This window comes from Ranitomeya variabilis, chromosome 4, assembly GCF_051348905.1.
Source record: "Ranitomeya variabilis isolate aRanVar5 chromosome 4, aRanVar5.hap1, whole genome shotgun sequence".
Lineage (NCBI taxonomy): Eukaryota > Metazoa > Chordata > Amphibia > Anura > Dendrobatidae > Ranitomeya > Ranitomeya variabilis.
Genome location: NC_135235.1, coordinates 220,119,475 through 220,132,744, shown reverse-complemented (window position 1 = coordinate 220,132,744; position 13,270 = coordinate 220,119,475).

Sequence of the window (13,270 nt, the reverse complement as noted above, 5' to 3'; positions counted from 1 at the left end):
GAGTTGTCAGGTGTGCAGTGGTCGAAGCTACAAGACCTGTGTCAAGTCCTTCAGTGTTTTGAGGAATGCACACGGCTGGTTAGTGCAGACAACGCAATAATAAGCATGAGCATCCCCCTAATGCGTCTGCTGATGCAAAGTTTGACGCACATTAAGGAGCAGGCGTCTGCAGCCGAGGAAGAGGAAAGCCTTGATGACAGTCAGCCATTGTCTGGTCAGGGCCGTGTAGAGGACGTGGTAGCGGGCAAAGAGGAGGAGGAGGAGGACGAGGAGGATGATGGGGATGAGTACTTTTTTAATGAGGAAGCTTCTCCTGGGCCAACAGAAATTAGTGGCGTTGCAAGGCCGGGTTCTGTTTAAGGGAGACAAGTGACGTAGATTTGCCTGTAACTGCCCCTCAAACCAGCACAACCGCAGATTTGCCAACAGGAACTTTGGCCCACATGGCGGATTATGCCTTACGTATCCTCAAAAGGGACCCATGCATTATTAAAATGATGACCGATGACGATTACTGGTTGGCCTGCATCCTTGACCCTCGCTATAAAGGCAAATTGCAAAATATTATGCCACATGAGAACCTCGAACAAATATTAGCAACCAAACAAGCTACTCTTGTAGACCATTTGATTCAGGCATTCCCAGCACACAGCGCCGGTGATGGTTCTCACACAAGCTGCAGGGGGCTACAGGGGGCTACAGGGCAGAGGTGTTAGAGATGCACAGATCAGAAGTGGTGTTGGACAGAGGGGTTTTCTGACCAGGTTGTGGAGTGATTTCGCAATGACCGCAGACAGGACAGGTACTGCAGCATCTATTCAAAGAGACAGGAGACAACATTTGTCCAGTATGGTTACTAACTATTTTTCATCCCGTATCGATGTTCTCCCTCAGTCATTCCCATTTGATTACTGGGCATCCAAATTAGACACCTGGCCTGAATTGGCAGAATATGCATTGCAGGAGGTTGCTTGCCCAGCAGCTAGTGTGCTATCAGAAAGAGTATTTAGTGCTGCTGGTTCAATATTAACTGAAAAAAGGACTCGTCTGGCTACCCAAAATGTGGATGATCTAACCTTCATTAAAATGAACCACTCCTGGATTTCAAATTATTTTGCCCCCTTTCCCAGCTGACACCTAGCTTTCCTATAAAAAGGTCTTGCTTGTGGACTGGTCTTACTGAGTGTTCCAATCTCTTACTTTGCAGCAGCTGTTTGTCCAGCATACGACATGTTTACACCTCCCTAAATGGGAAAACTCCCCCCACGGGGCCGTGGTCTCGCCACTTGGCGCAAGCACCTGTTAGAGTGCCGTTTGTCTGAAGAGGTGGGTGTGCCCGCTTTTGGTCGACGGCACTGCCACTGGGTCCCTCATAGTACAATAAAGTGTCTGGCGGTGGTGGCGCGCAACCAACGTCAGACACACCGTTGTAACATGAGGGGCCCTGGGACGGTACCGCCGGCCACAAGAGAGTTCACCCCCCCAGCTCAAACTGTGCTCTACCATGTGCAAAATTATCTCTCACAGCTCCACCAATGTTTAGTCTATGTGCTGACATCATTCAATGCCTGGCACTGACAATACCAATTTGTTGACATCTATGATGCTAGTTAAAGTAGTCTGGGTCAGTGTCCTATATTGGCACCAGTAAATACTTACTGCCAAATTACTATGTCAGAAACTCAGCAGATGAGCCCACCCCTGTACCCAAGTATGCCACACTTTTTTTTTGTTGTTTTGCAAGACATTAACATCTATTTATTTTTTGTGAGTACTAACTGTCAGACACTCCTTTGTTGTGAATTTGGATTCTGGGCTCCCCCGGTGGCCGCTTGTGGAATTGGACTTGTCATCCTCTTTCCTGTTTCACCTGGTTCCATCAGTAGTGGGTGTCGCTATTTAAGCTCATTTCTCTGGTGGTTTCTTGCCGGTCAACAATGTTATCTGATGCCTCTCAGTGCTTGTTCCTGCTTCTAGACTACTACTAGATAAGTTGGACTATAAGTTGGACTTTTGTCCATGTTTTGTTTTGCCTATTTGTTCCAGTTCACAGCTGAAGTTTTGTTACTGTGTCTGGAAAGCTCTCGTTGATCAGGGATTGCTACTCTGGCGTTATGAGTTAATGCCAGAGTTTAAGGTAATCTCTGGATGGTGTTTTGTTAGTGTTTTTCTGCTGACCATGAAAGTATACTATCTGTCTTCTGCTATCTAGTAAGCGGACCTCAAATTTGCTAAGACTATTTTCCTGCTGCGTTTGTTGTTTCATCTGAACTCACCGTCATTATATGTGGGGGGCTACTGTCTTCTTTGGGAATATTTCTCTAGAGGTGAGCCAGGTCTTATATTTCCCTCTGCTAGCTATTTAGGTCTTAGGCCAGAGCTGGGCATCTAGCGATAAATAGGAAATGCTACCTGGCTATTTCTAGTTGCGCGGCAGGCTTAGTTCATGGTCAGTATAGTTCCATCTTCCGAGAGCTTGTCCCTCTATAGGCTTGCTATGATCTCTGCCTGCAGAGATCATGACAGTTTGACCGGCCAATAAAGTGTTAAAGACCCAGGTTGAGAAAGGAGAGTTATAAGAAGTCTGCTGGAATTTTTTTTTTTTTTTTTTTTTTTTTTCCTCCAGTCTGCCTTGCTGCAGTCTTTTTTCTCTCTCTCCTCCTAATCTCTGTATGGCTCTGTGTGCACCTGACAATAATGGATCTCCAGAGTGTAACTGCGGGTTTGAATAATCTCATCACGAAAGTACAAAATTTACAAGATTTTGTGGTACATGCTCCGGTATCTGAGCCGAGAATTCCTTTGCCGGAGTTCTTCACAGGGAATAGAGCTAGCTTCCAGAATTTCCGAAATAATTGTAAGCTTTATTTGTCCCTGAAGTCTCGTTCAGCTGGAGACCCTGCTCAGCAGGTTAGGATTGTGATTTCCTTGCTCAGGGGTGACCCTCAAGATTGGGCCTTCTCATTGCCAGCAGGGGATCCTGCGTTGCGCGATGTGGATGCGTTTTTTCTGGCCTTGGGCTTGCTTTATGAGGAACCTCATTTGGAACTTCAGGCAGAAAAGACTTTGATGGCACTATCTCAGGGGCAAGACGAAGCTGAAGTTTTCTGCCAAAAATTCCGTAAATGGTCTGTGCTTACTCAGTGGAATGAGTGCGCCTTGGCGGCAACTTTCAGAGAAGGTCTCTCTGATGCCGTTAAGGATGTTATGGTGGGGTTCCCTGTGCCTGCAGGTCTGAATGAGTCCATGACAATGGCTATTCAGATTGATAGGCGTCTGCGGGAGCGCAAACCGGTGCACCATCTGGCGGTGTCTATGGAAAAGACGCCAGAAAGTATACAGTGTGATAGAATTCTGTCCAGGAGCGAGCGACAGAATTTTAGACGGAAGAATGGATTGTGTTTCTATTGTGGGGATTCTACTCATGTTATATCAGCATGCTCTAGGCGTACAAAGAAGCTTGATAAGTCTGTTTCCATTGGCACCATTCAGTCTAAGTTTATTTTGTCTGTAACCCTGATTTGCTCTTTGTCATCCATTGCCACGGACGCCTATGTTGACTCTGGCGCCGCTCTGAGTCTTATGGATTGGTCCTTTGCCAATCGTTGTGGTTTTGATTTAGAGCCTTTGGAGACTCTTATTCCTCTGAAGGGGATTGACTCCACCCCATTGGCTAATAATAAACCACAATACTGGACACAAGTAACCATGCGTATCAATCCGGATCACCAGGAGATTATTCGTTTCCTGGTGCTGTATAATTTACATGACGATTTGGTACTGGGATTGCCATGGTTGCAGTCTCACAACCCAGTCTTGGACTGGAGAGCAATGTCTGTGTTGAGCTGGGGATGTAAGGGTATTCATGGGGACTTACCTTTGGTTTCTATTTCGTCGTCCATTCCCTCTGAAGTCCCTGAGTTCCTCTCTGATTATCAAGATGTCTTTGACGAACCCAAGCTTGGGTCGTTACCTCCGCACCGTGAGTGCGATTGTGCCATAGATTTGATACCGGGTTGTAAATATCCCAAGGGTCGTTTGTTTAATCTGTCTGTGCCGGAACATGCTGCTATGCGGGAATATATAAAGGAGTCTTTGGAAAAGGGACATATTCGTCCATCTTCTTCTCCCTTGGGAGCTGGGTTTTTCTTTGTCTCAAAAAAAGACGGCTCTTTGAGACCATGTATTGATTATCGGCTTCTGAATAAGATCACTGTTAAGTATCAATACCCATTGCCATTGCTTACTGATTTGTTTGCTCGTATAGAGGGTGCTAAGTGGTTCTCTAAAATTGATCTTCGTGGGGCGTATAATTTGGTGCGGATCAGGCAGGGGGATGAGTGGAAGACCGCATTTAATACGCCCGAGGGCCACTTTGAGTATTTGGTCATGCCTTTTGGTCTTTCTAATGCCCCTTCAGTTTTCCAGTCTTTTATGCATGATATTTTCCGCGATTTTCTGGATAAATTTATGATAATATATCTGGATGATATTCTGATTTTTTCTGATGACTGGGACTCTCATGTCCAGCAGGTCAGGAGAGTTTTTCAGGTTCTGCGGTCTAATTCTTTATGTGTGAAGGGGTCTAAGTGCGTTTTTGGGGTCCAGAAAATTTCCTTTTTGGGGTATATTTTTTCTCCCTCTTCCATTGAGATGGATCCCGTCAAGGTGCAAGCTATTTGTGACTGGACTCAGCCCTCCTCTCTTAAGGGTCTTCAGAGATTTTTGGGCTTTGCCAACTTTTACCGCCGATTTATTGCTGGTTTTTCGGATGTCGTTAAACCACTGACTGATTTGACCAGACAAGGCGCTGATGTTGCTAATTGGTCCCCTCATGCTGTAGAGGCCTTTCAGGAGCTTAAGCGCCGTTTTGCCTCTGCCCCTGTGTTGCGTCAGCCTGATGTGAATCTGCCTTTTCAGGTTGAGGTTGACGCTTCGGAGATCGGAGCTGGGGCAGTGTTGTCGCAGAAAGGTTCCGACTGCTCCGTCATTAGGCCTTGTGCCTTCTTTTCTCGCAAATTTTCGCCCGCAGAGCGGAATTATGATGTTGGGAATCGGGAGCTTTTGGCCATGAAGTGGGCGTTTGAGGAGTGGCGCCATTGGCTCGAGGGGGCTAGGCATCAGGTGGTGGTATTGACTGACCACAAAAATTTGATTTATCTTGAGACTGCCAGACGCCTGAATCCTAGACAGGCGCGCTGGTCTTTATTTTTTTCTCGCTTTAATTTTGTGGTGTCATACCTACCGGGTTCTAAGAATGTTAAGGCAGATGCCCTTTCTAGGAGTTTTGACCCGGACTCTCCTGGTAATTCTGAACCCACAGGTATCCTTAGGGAGGGAGTAATTTTGTCGGCCGTTTCTCCTGATCTGCGGCGGTCCTTGCAAGAGTTTCAGGCGGATAGACCGGATCGTTGTCCGCCTGATAGACTGTTTGTTCCGGATGATTGGACCAGCAGAGTCATCTCTGAGGTACATTCTTCTGCATTGGCAGGTCATCCCGGAATTTTTGGTACCAGGGATTTGGTGGCAAGATCCTTCTGGTGGCCTTCCCTGTCACGAGATGTGCGAGTCTTTGTGCAGTCATGTGACGTTTGTGCTCGGGCCAAGTCTTGTAGTTCTCGGGCTAGCGGACTGCTGTTGCCCTTGCCTATTCCTAAGAGGCCTTGGACACACATCTCGATGGATTTTATTTCAGATCTGCCTGTTTCCCAGAAGATGTCTGTCATCTGGGTGGTCTGTGACCGTTTCTCTAAAATGGTCCATTTGGTTCCTCTGCCCAAGTTGCCTTCTTCTTCTGAGTTGGTTCCTCTGTTTTTTCAGAATGTTGTCCGATTGCACGGTATTCCTGAGAATATTGTTTCTGACAGAGGTACCCAATTTGTGTCTAGATTTTGGCGGGCATTCTGTGCTAGGATGGGCATAGATTTGTCTTTTTCATCTGCTTTTCACCCTCAGACTAATGGCCAGACCGAGCGGACTAATCAGACCCTGGAGACATATCTGAGGTGTTTTGTCTCTGCTGACCAGGATGATTGGGTTGCTTTTTTGCCATTGGCAGAGTTCGCCCTCAATAATCGGGCCAGCTCTTCCACCTTGGTGTCCCCGTTTTTCTGTAATTCGGGGTTTCACCCTCGATTTTCCTCCGGTCAGGTGGAATCCTCGGATTGTCCTGGAGTGGATGCGGTGGTGGAGAGATTGCATCACATCTGGGGGCAGGTTATGGACAATTTGAAGTTGTCCCAGGAGAAGACTCAGCGTTTTGCCAACCGTCATCGTCGTGTTGGTTCTCGGCTTTGTGTTGGAGATTTGGTGTGGTTGTCTTCTCGTTTTGTCCCTATGAGGGTCTCTTCTCCTAAGTTTAAACCTCGGTTCATCGGCCCTTATAGAATATTGGAGATTCTTAATCCTGTTTCTTTCCGTTTGGACCTCCCTGCGTCCTTTTCCATTCATAACGTTTTTCATCGGTCGTTATTGCGCAGGTATGAGGTACCTGTGGTACCTTCAGTTGAGCCTCCTGCTCCGGTGTTGGTTGAGGGTGAGTTGGAGTACGTTGTGGAGAAAATTTTGGACTCTCGTGTTTCCAGACGGAGACTCCAGTATCTGGTCAACTGGAAGGGTTACGGCCAGGAGGATAATTCTTGGGTCAATGCATCTGATGTTCATGCTTCTGATCTTGTTCGTGCCTTCCATAGGGCTCATCCTGGTCGCCCTGGTGGATCTGGTGAGGGTTCGGTGCCCCCTCCTTGAGGGGGGGGTACTGTTGTGAATTTGGATTCTGGGCTCCCCCGGTGGCCGCTTGTGGAATTGGACTTGTCATCCTCTTTCCTGTTTCACCTGGTTCCATCAGTAGTGGGTGTCGCTATTTAAGCTCATTTCTCTGGTGGTTTCTTGCCGGTCAACAATGTTATCTGATGCCTCTCAGTGCTTGTTCCTGCTTCTAGACTACTACTAGATAAGTTGGACTATAAGTTGGACTTTTGTCCATGTTTTGTTTTGCCTATTTGTTCCAGTTCACAGCTGAAGTTTTGTTACTGTGTCTGGAAAGCTCTCGTTGATCAGGGATTGCTACTCTGGCGTTATGAGTTAATGCCAGAGTTTAAGGTAATCTCTGGATGGTGTTTTGTTAGTGTTTTTCTGCTGACCATGAAAGTATACTATCTGTCTTCTGCTATCTAGTAAGCGGACCTCAAATTTGCTAAGACTATTTTCCTGCTGCGTTTGTTGTTTCATCTGAACTCACCGTCATTATATGTGGGGGGCTACTGTCTTCTTTGGGAATATTTCTCTAGAGGTGAGCCAGGTCTTATATTTCCCTCTGCTAGCTATTTAGGTCTTAGGCCAGAGCTGGGCATCTAGCGATAAATAGGAAATGCTACCTGGCTATTTCTAGTTGCGCGGCAGGCTTAGTTCATGGTCAGTATAGTTCCATCTTCCGAGAGCTTGTCCCTCTATAGGCTTGCTATGATCTCTGCCTGCAGAGATCATGACACTCCTTGCAATCGTCCTCCGCTGACCACACCAATGCTGTCCGTGTACCCCTGGAACCTATTTAAAAGTTCATAGAGCCTATTTATATATTTTATTTAATATTAATAAAGCCATGATGGACTACGCTGTACCACGCTACAAGCTAACCAGTCGACACTTTTGCGAGAAAAGCCATCCCAACCCTCCACCAGCATGTAAAAGACCGCATTGTCCATGCACTCTGGCAATCTGAGTACAAAGGTGCACCTGACAACAGACGCATGGACCTGTAGGCATGGCCACGGAAGGTTACGTGTCCATTACGGCGCAATGGGTTAATGTGGTGGATGCATGGTCCACAGGGGACAGCCTACTAAGTCTGTCTGCAGTCCCTAACCTGAATTGAGGACAATTTTAATTTTCGGGCTTTTTTAAAAAATAGGAAACTGCATTTGGGCTACTAGTTTGGTTGGGGCCTACTAGTGATGTCTGCCGCTCCTGGGTGTTCTCCTCCTCCTGGGTGTTCTCCTCCAGGTTTCCTTGTCTGAGCTTCAACCTTCAGGCTCTCATTAAGTATTGGTTGGTAAAAATTGGTGGTTGGGGCCTACTAACGGTGTGTGCCACTCCCTGGTGTTGTCCTCCACTGTATAAAGCTGAGCTTCAACCTTCAGGCTCTCATTAAGTAGTTGTTTTTTAAAATTGGTGGTTGGGGCCTACTAACTGTCTGACGCTCCTGGGTGTTCTCCTCCAGGTTTCCTTGTCTGAGCTTCAACCTTCAGGCTCTCAAGTAGTTGTTTTTAAAATGTGTGGTTGGGCCCTTAAAACGGTGTCTGACGCTACTGGGTTTTCTCCTGTTTTGTTGTCCCGACCTTCAATGTTCAGGCTTTCGGCTTACATTTTAAATAATTAAACTGCAGTTGGCCTACTACTTTGGTTGGGCCTAGTAACGGTGTGTGCCGCACCTTGGTGTTGTCCTGTGTTATTTTCATGACCTTTAATCTTCAGGCTTTCGGCCTTCATTTGTAATATTAAACTGCATAGGGCCTACTAGTGTGGTTCGGCCCTACTAATGGTGTCTGTCTGCCGCTCCTGGGTTTTCTACTCCACTGAACTAAGCAATGCCACCTGGTTAATCCTGTTACCAATTTTGAACTGCATTTTACCCACTTTATTATTTGGGCCTATATCAGTGTTTCGTCCTCATCCTGCCCATTGCCCAGCCGGTGCTAGATGAGTCTTGTGGTACTTTGACCCAGACCACTACATTCCCCTTGCACGCTACACAGCCACAATCTGACCCTGCTGAAAGTCAGGTTCCCCTTCCCGCATACTATACCACCTTACACAGGGACAAACAGGAAGGTGCAGATGAAAGTGCAGGTTTCTTCAACAGGTAGGGGGGCATACTCGTTGGCGACGTCACAGGCATAGGGCCCCTCAGAGTACGCAAAAGTGTCGCTGCCGGTGGGAGGCACCCCCGCTGTGCAAACACCGCCGTACTTTGAGGGGCCCTGTGCCAGTGCCAATGCGAACGAGTGGGCCTCCCTGCTTGCTCAGGATCAGAGCACTTGCAAAGTTGAAATACTTACCTTACCTCTCACTGCTCCACCGCTGTGACGTAGTCCACATTTCCTGGGCCCACTAAAACCTCGAACCAGCCCTACCCCCCACAACTTTTGCCAAATGACCCCCAATTTCCAATGCCCAACTATTATTAGAAAGTTAATTAAGATTGACAAGCTTCAGAAACAAGAATGGATGTTTTTGGCATTAAAATGGGCACTGTAGGTGTTTTCCTGGCCTCCACTCACTGCCGACTATGCTTCCCCATTGACTTGCATTGGGTTTCGTGTTTCGGTCGATCCCCGACTTTTCGCGATAATCGGCCGACTTCACTCGACTTTGGACAAAGTCGGGTTTTGCAAAACCCGACTCGATCTTAAAAAAAAATGAAAGTCGCTCAACCCTACAAATAATCATTGAATATATTGTATTTATGGATAATGATTTAGATACAAATTTTGTCCACATGTATTCTATTTATGCTAATTAATGGTTTAATGTTTTTTATCATTTAGATTTTCTCATTTATTTTAACTGTTTAAACTTATACACGGATAAGTTAAAGCTATATACTGAAAACCACTAAGCAGCAAATAAGCTAATCAAGAACCACCAGGTCTTGATCATCAATTAACATAATTGATTATTCAAGTGGACTTGTGTAGACTACATAACTAGCAAACCTATAAAAATATCATACCTGAGGAAGGCTATTTTTAATAAGCATATAGCCAAAACGCGTTCTATATATTTTTTATTTTAAATAAATTACTGAAGATTTGTAATACCTCTGCCTGCTGCCTGTTACCTGGGAGTGCTGAACATACTGGATGAACCTTTTTTTTTTCTGAACTAGAATTTATGATTGACTTGGAAAATACAAAGAGGTTTGTCAGCACCCTCTTAAGTCTGAAGACATCTTGGTCACAGAAAATTTGACAATGTTGAATGTGCTTCGAATACTTTTTCACTATTTCTGAAGACTTTCCCAATGACGTAGGTGATGACAGAAAACAGGCTGCTGACAATTTTCTGGAAAGCCTAATAGAAACTAATAAGGAAATGATCCCAAAAGATGAGAAGGACAATAAAGTATCTCTAAGTATACTAGATGATTATGAATAAATGTGTTTATGGCCATATAAAATGTTATCATCACTGCCTTCTCTGATTCTCAGGTTTCTTACACCCAAAGACAGTCGAAGGGTTCTTATTTCAGAAAACGCCACTATGGGCAGTATATTCACAATGGCAGAATTGGGCGAGGAGTTGGACACTAAGATAAGATACTTGCTCGTTTGTACCTTGAGGCCTTGCTGATGTTGAAACATCTTCAAAAACCGTCCATCATCCAAAATCTAACAGTAAGTTAATTGTTAGTTCAGCTCAGACTAATGCCTCATTAACTTTTTGTTTGTCTTGTCCCAATGTTTTTACATTGTTGGAAAAGTTTTTCATTTGTGCCTTTCTACATTGCATTTGTATTACTATGCAAAAACCAAATCCCACATTATCAAATGTTAGGGACAAAGAAGAGATCCCACATAATATATTAAAATCACACAAATGACAATAGACAAAAAACAATGATAAAAAAGCAAAATGCCATCTAGGGGGACACCAGATTTACTTAAATAGGAAAATTCCCCACATGTAATTAATGATCAAATATAAATTGGTTGCTAATAAACTACTTCATATCAAAATTTATTTACTAGCAAATCTAATCCATCCAATATCCAAAAAATATTCTATACACGGATATAACCAGGCCCAGTTTCTCAAGGCAGTCTATATTAACAATTATACCCTGTGTTAAATTAACACACAGGAAAATGAAAAACTCATATCTATAATTACTGCATAGTCTCCCTAGGGATGCGTGCCAATGTCCTTCCCTGGTATATAGTGGTAGTTGAAGTGTATGGCACTAATGGTATAATATAAAATAAAGGTTGATAATTACCTACAGCTTGGATAATCCTGGTGTCCCCTCACCCCAACGCACGTTTCTTAATTTGTATTACTATGTGTTATATAGAGTGGTTGATATTCTAGTTTAAAAGGGTTGTCCAAAATTAAAAAAAAAAAAAAAAAGGTAGGGCTGCTTTATTACTGAACTACACCTGTCCATAGGTAAAGTGTGTTACAGTAGCTGATCATGATAGTGATGCAGCTCATTTGAAATATCACTTTTAGCCTATGAACAGGTATTAAACTGCTTTTCTGTTTCTTTCCCCAGACAACCTTTTATAAAGTATTAAAATATTGCTAATGTGCCATCTTACATTTTATTGGTATTGCTATGTATTACATTATGTGTTAAGTTAATAATTTGTAAAATATTATTTCAGCTCATCGACTAATGACAGACCTGTTAAACCTCATTAACTTTATTTCTCTTACAGGTAAAGGTAAAGGAGTGGCTTGAAAGGAACTTCTCCTGCTTTCAAAAAAAGAAGGTGGCCATTATCTCTTCTAGCACGATGATGGTCTCATCAGAAAAGGAAGAGCTTGTAAGCATTAAGTCATTTAGTCAATGTGTTGCATATTTCTATTTTATTAATTGCCAAGCAAGTTAATAATGCAATGTTTTCCTTTAACAGCTCTTCAACATTTACTTTAAAATTCATCAGACCGACTGGTTAAGGACGCACACATAGTTGACTGCTTCTTTGTAACATCTAAGCTTCTTTCACACTTGCGTCATGTGACGTCCGTCGCAATGTGTCGTTTTGGGGAAAAAAATGTGCCCGCAGGATGCGTTTTTTGCTCATAGACTTGTATTGCTGATGGATCGTGACATATGGCCACACGTCGCGTCCGTCGTGCACTGGATCCGTCGTGTTTTGGCGGACCGTCGGCACGAAAAATCGTTCAAGGGAACGTTTTTCACAAGTCGCGTCTGCCATTTCCTACTGCGCATGCGCGGACGGAACTCCGGCCCCTCCTCCCTGGGACTTTAGAATGGGCAGCGGATGCGTTGAAAGACTGCATCCGCTGCCCACGTTGTGCCACATTTTCACAATGTGCGTCGGTACGTCGCGCCGACGCTTAGTGTGAAAGAAGCCAAAAGGACAGCCTGTAAAAAATGCCTCAAAGGACTTGTCAAGATTTCATGACAAGTAAGTGGAATGTGAATGTAAAGCCACCATTTTTAACGTTAATTAAACAATGCCAACAGTGGCTTCAATAATCTTTTTTAGGCTTCAACTACCTTCAGTTATCTGTAAAGAGGCAAGAGATGAATTTGACAAGTGGGCACTGATGAATCTTTCCAATGAAAAAAAGATCTTGTATATACCTATATCAACCTTAAAGATCTAAAAGATATGGCTAGAAAGAGTAATCTGCTTGAAGGCATGCATATTCTGGCAACACTGAAGTCCGATCATCAAGGAGAGAGCTCTAGGTAAGTGTCGTTTTTGTTCTCAACCATTCCTCACCAACCATGATGGTAGATCCTCCATGACTATAGATCAACTATAGTAATTGACATGCATGTCTGTTTAATCTAGAAAAAGAAAGAGGACAGAAAAAGGACTTGGAAGACAAGTGCAGCACCCCAGGGTCCTGGTCGTTGCAGTAATATTCTCCTCGGGGGGGGGGGGGGGGGTGAAGTGGTGTTACCTGGATGCAGTTGTCCTTCTTTGCCTCCAAACGTATCACAAACATGCAACACATTTCACACTCCAGGCCACCAGGGGGAGCTCTGCTTTTATTTATTAGGTCACTCCTCACATTGGTGAAACTGGTGACCTGTGGGGAAAGTAAGTTAGCTGCTGGCTGAACTTAGCTCAGGTAGTTGGTCCCTGGCAGATCGAGGAAAGAGGACACGGAGCTGTGCATGCCCTGAGAGCCACAGCTTCCAGAAAGACATTGAAGAGAACTGTATTGCAGAGAGGGTGAAAAGGCATGGCAAGGAAGTGGATACCAGGAGGAGTTCTCCTTCTGAGGCACAGGATCCCGGTAGCCGGTACACCGATGGAGCAACAATCCTTTATGCCTTGCTCCAGAGACCGGCAGGACAGCTAATTTCATGTTACCTGCCCGCCCTATACCCAGGAAGCAAGGTGGCACCCCTTAGAGGCTGGGGCATGATAGAGTCCCTGTAAAACGCCTCAAGCCACCGGTCATACTGGTTTGTTCTATCCGGGGGACAGAGAGAGAGACATAAGGTCCTCACAGATGTTGTAGATGTTATGAGAAGCTTAGCAGTAAGGGACTACAACACTGTAGA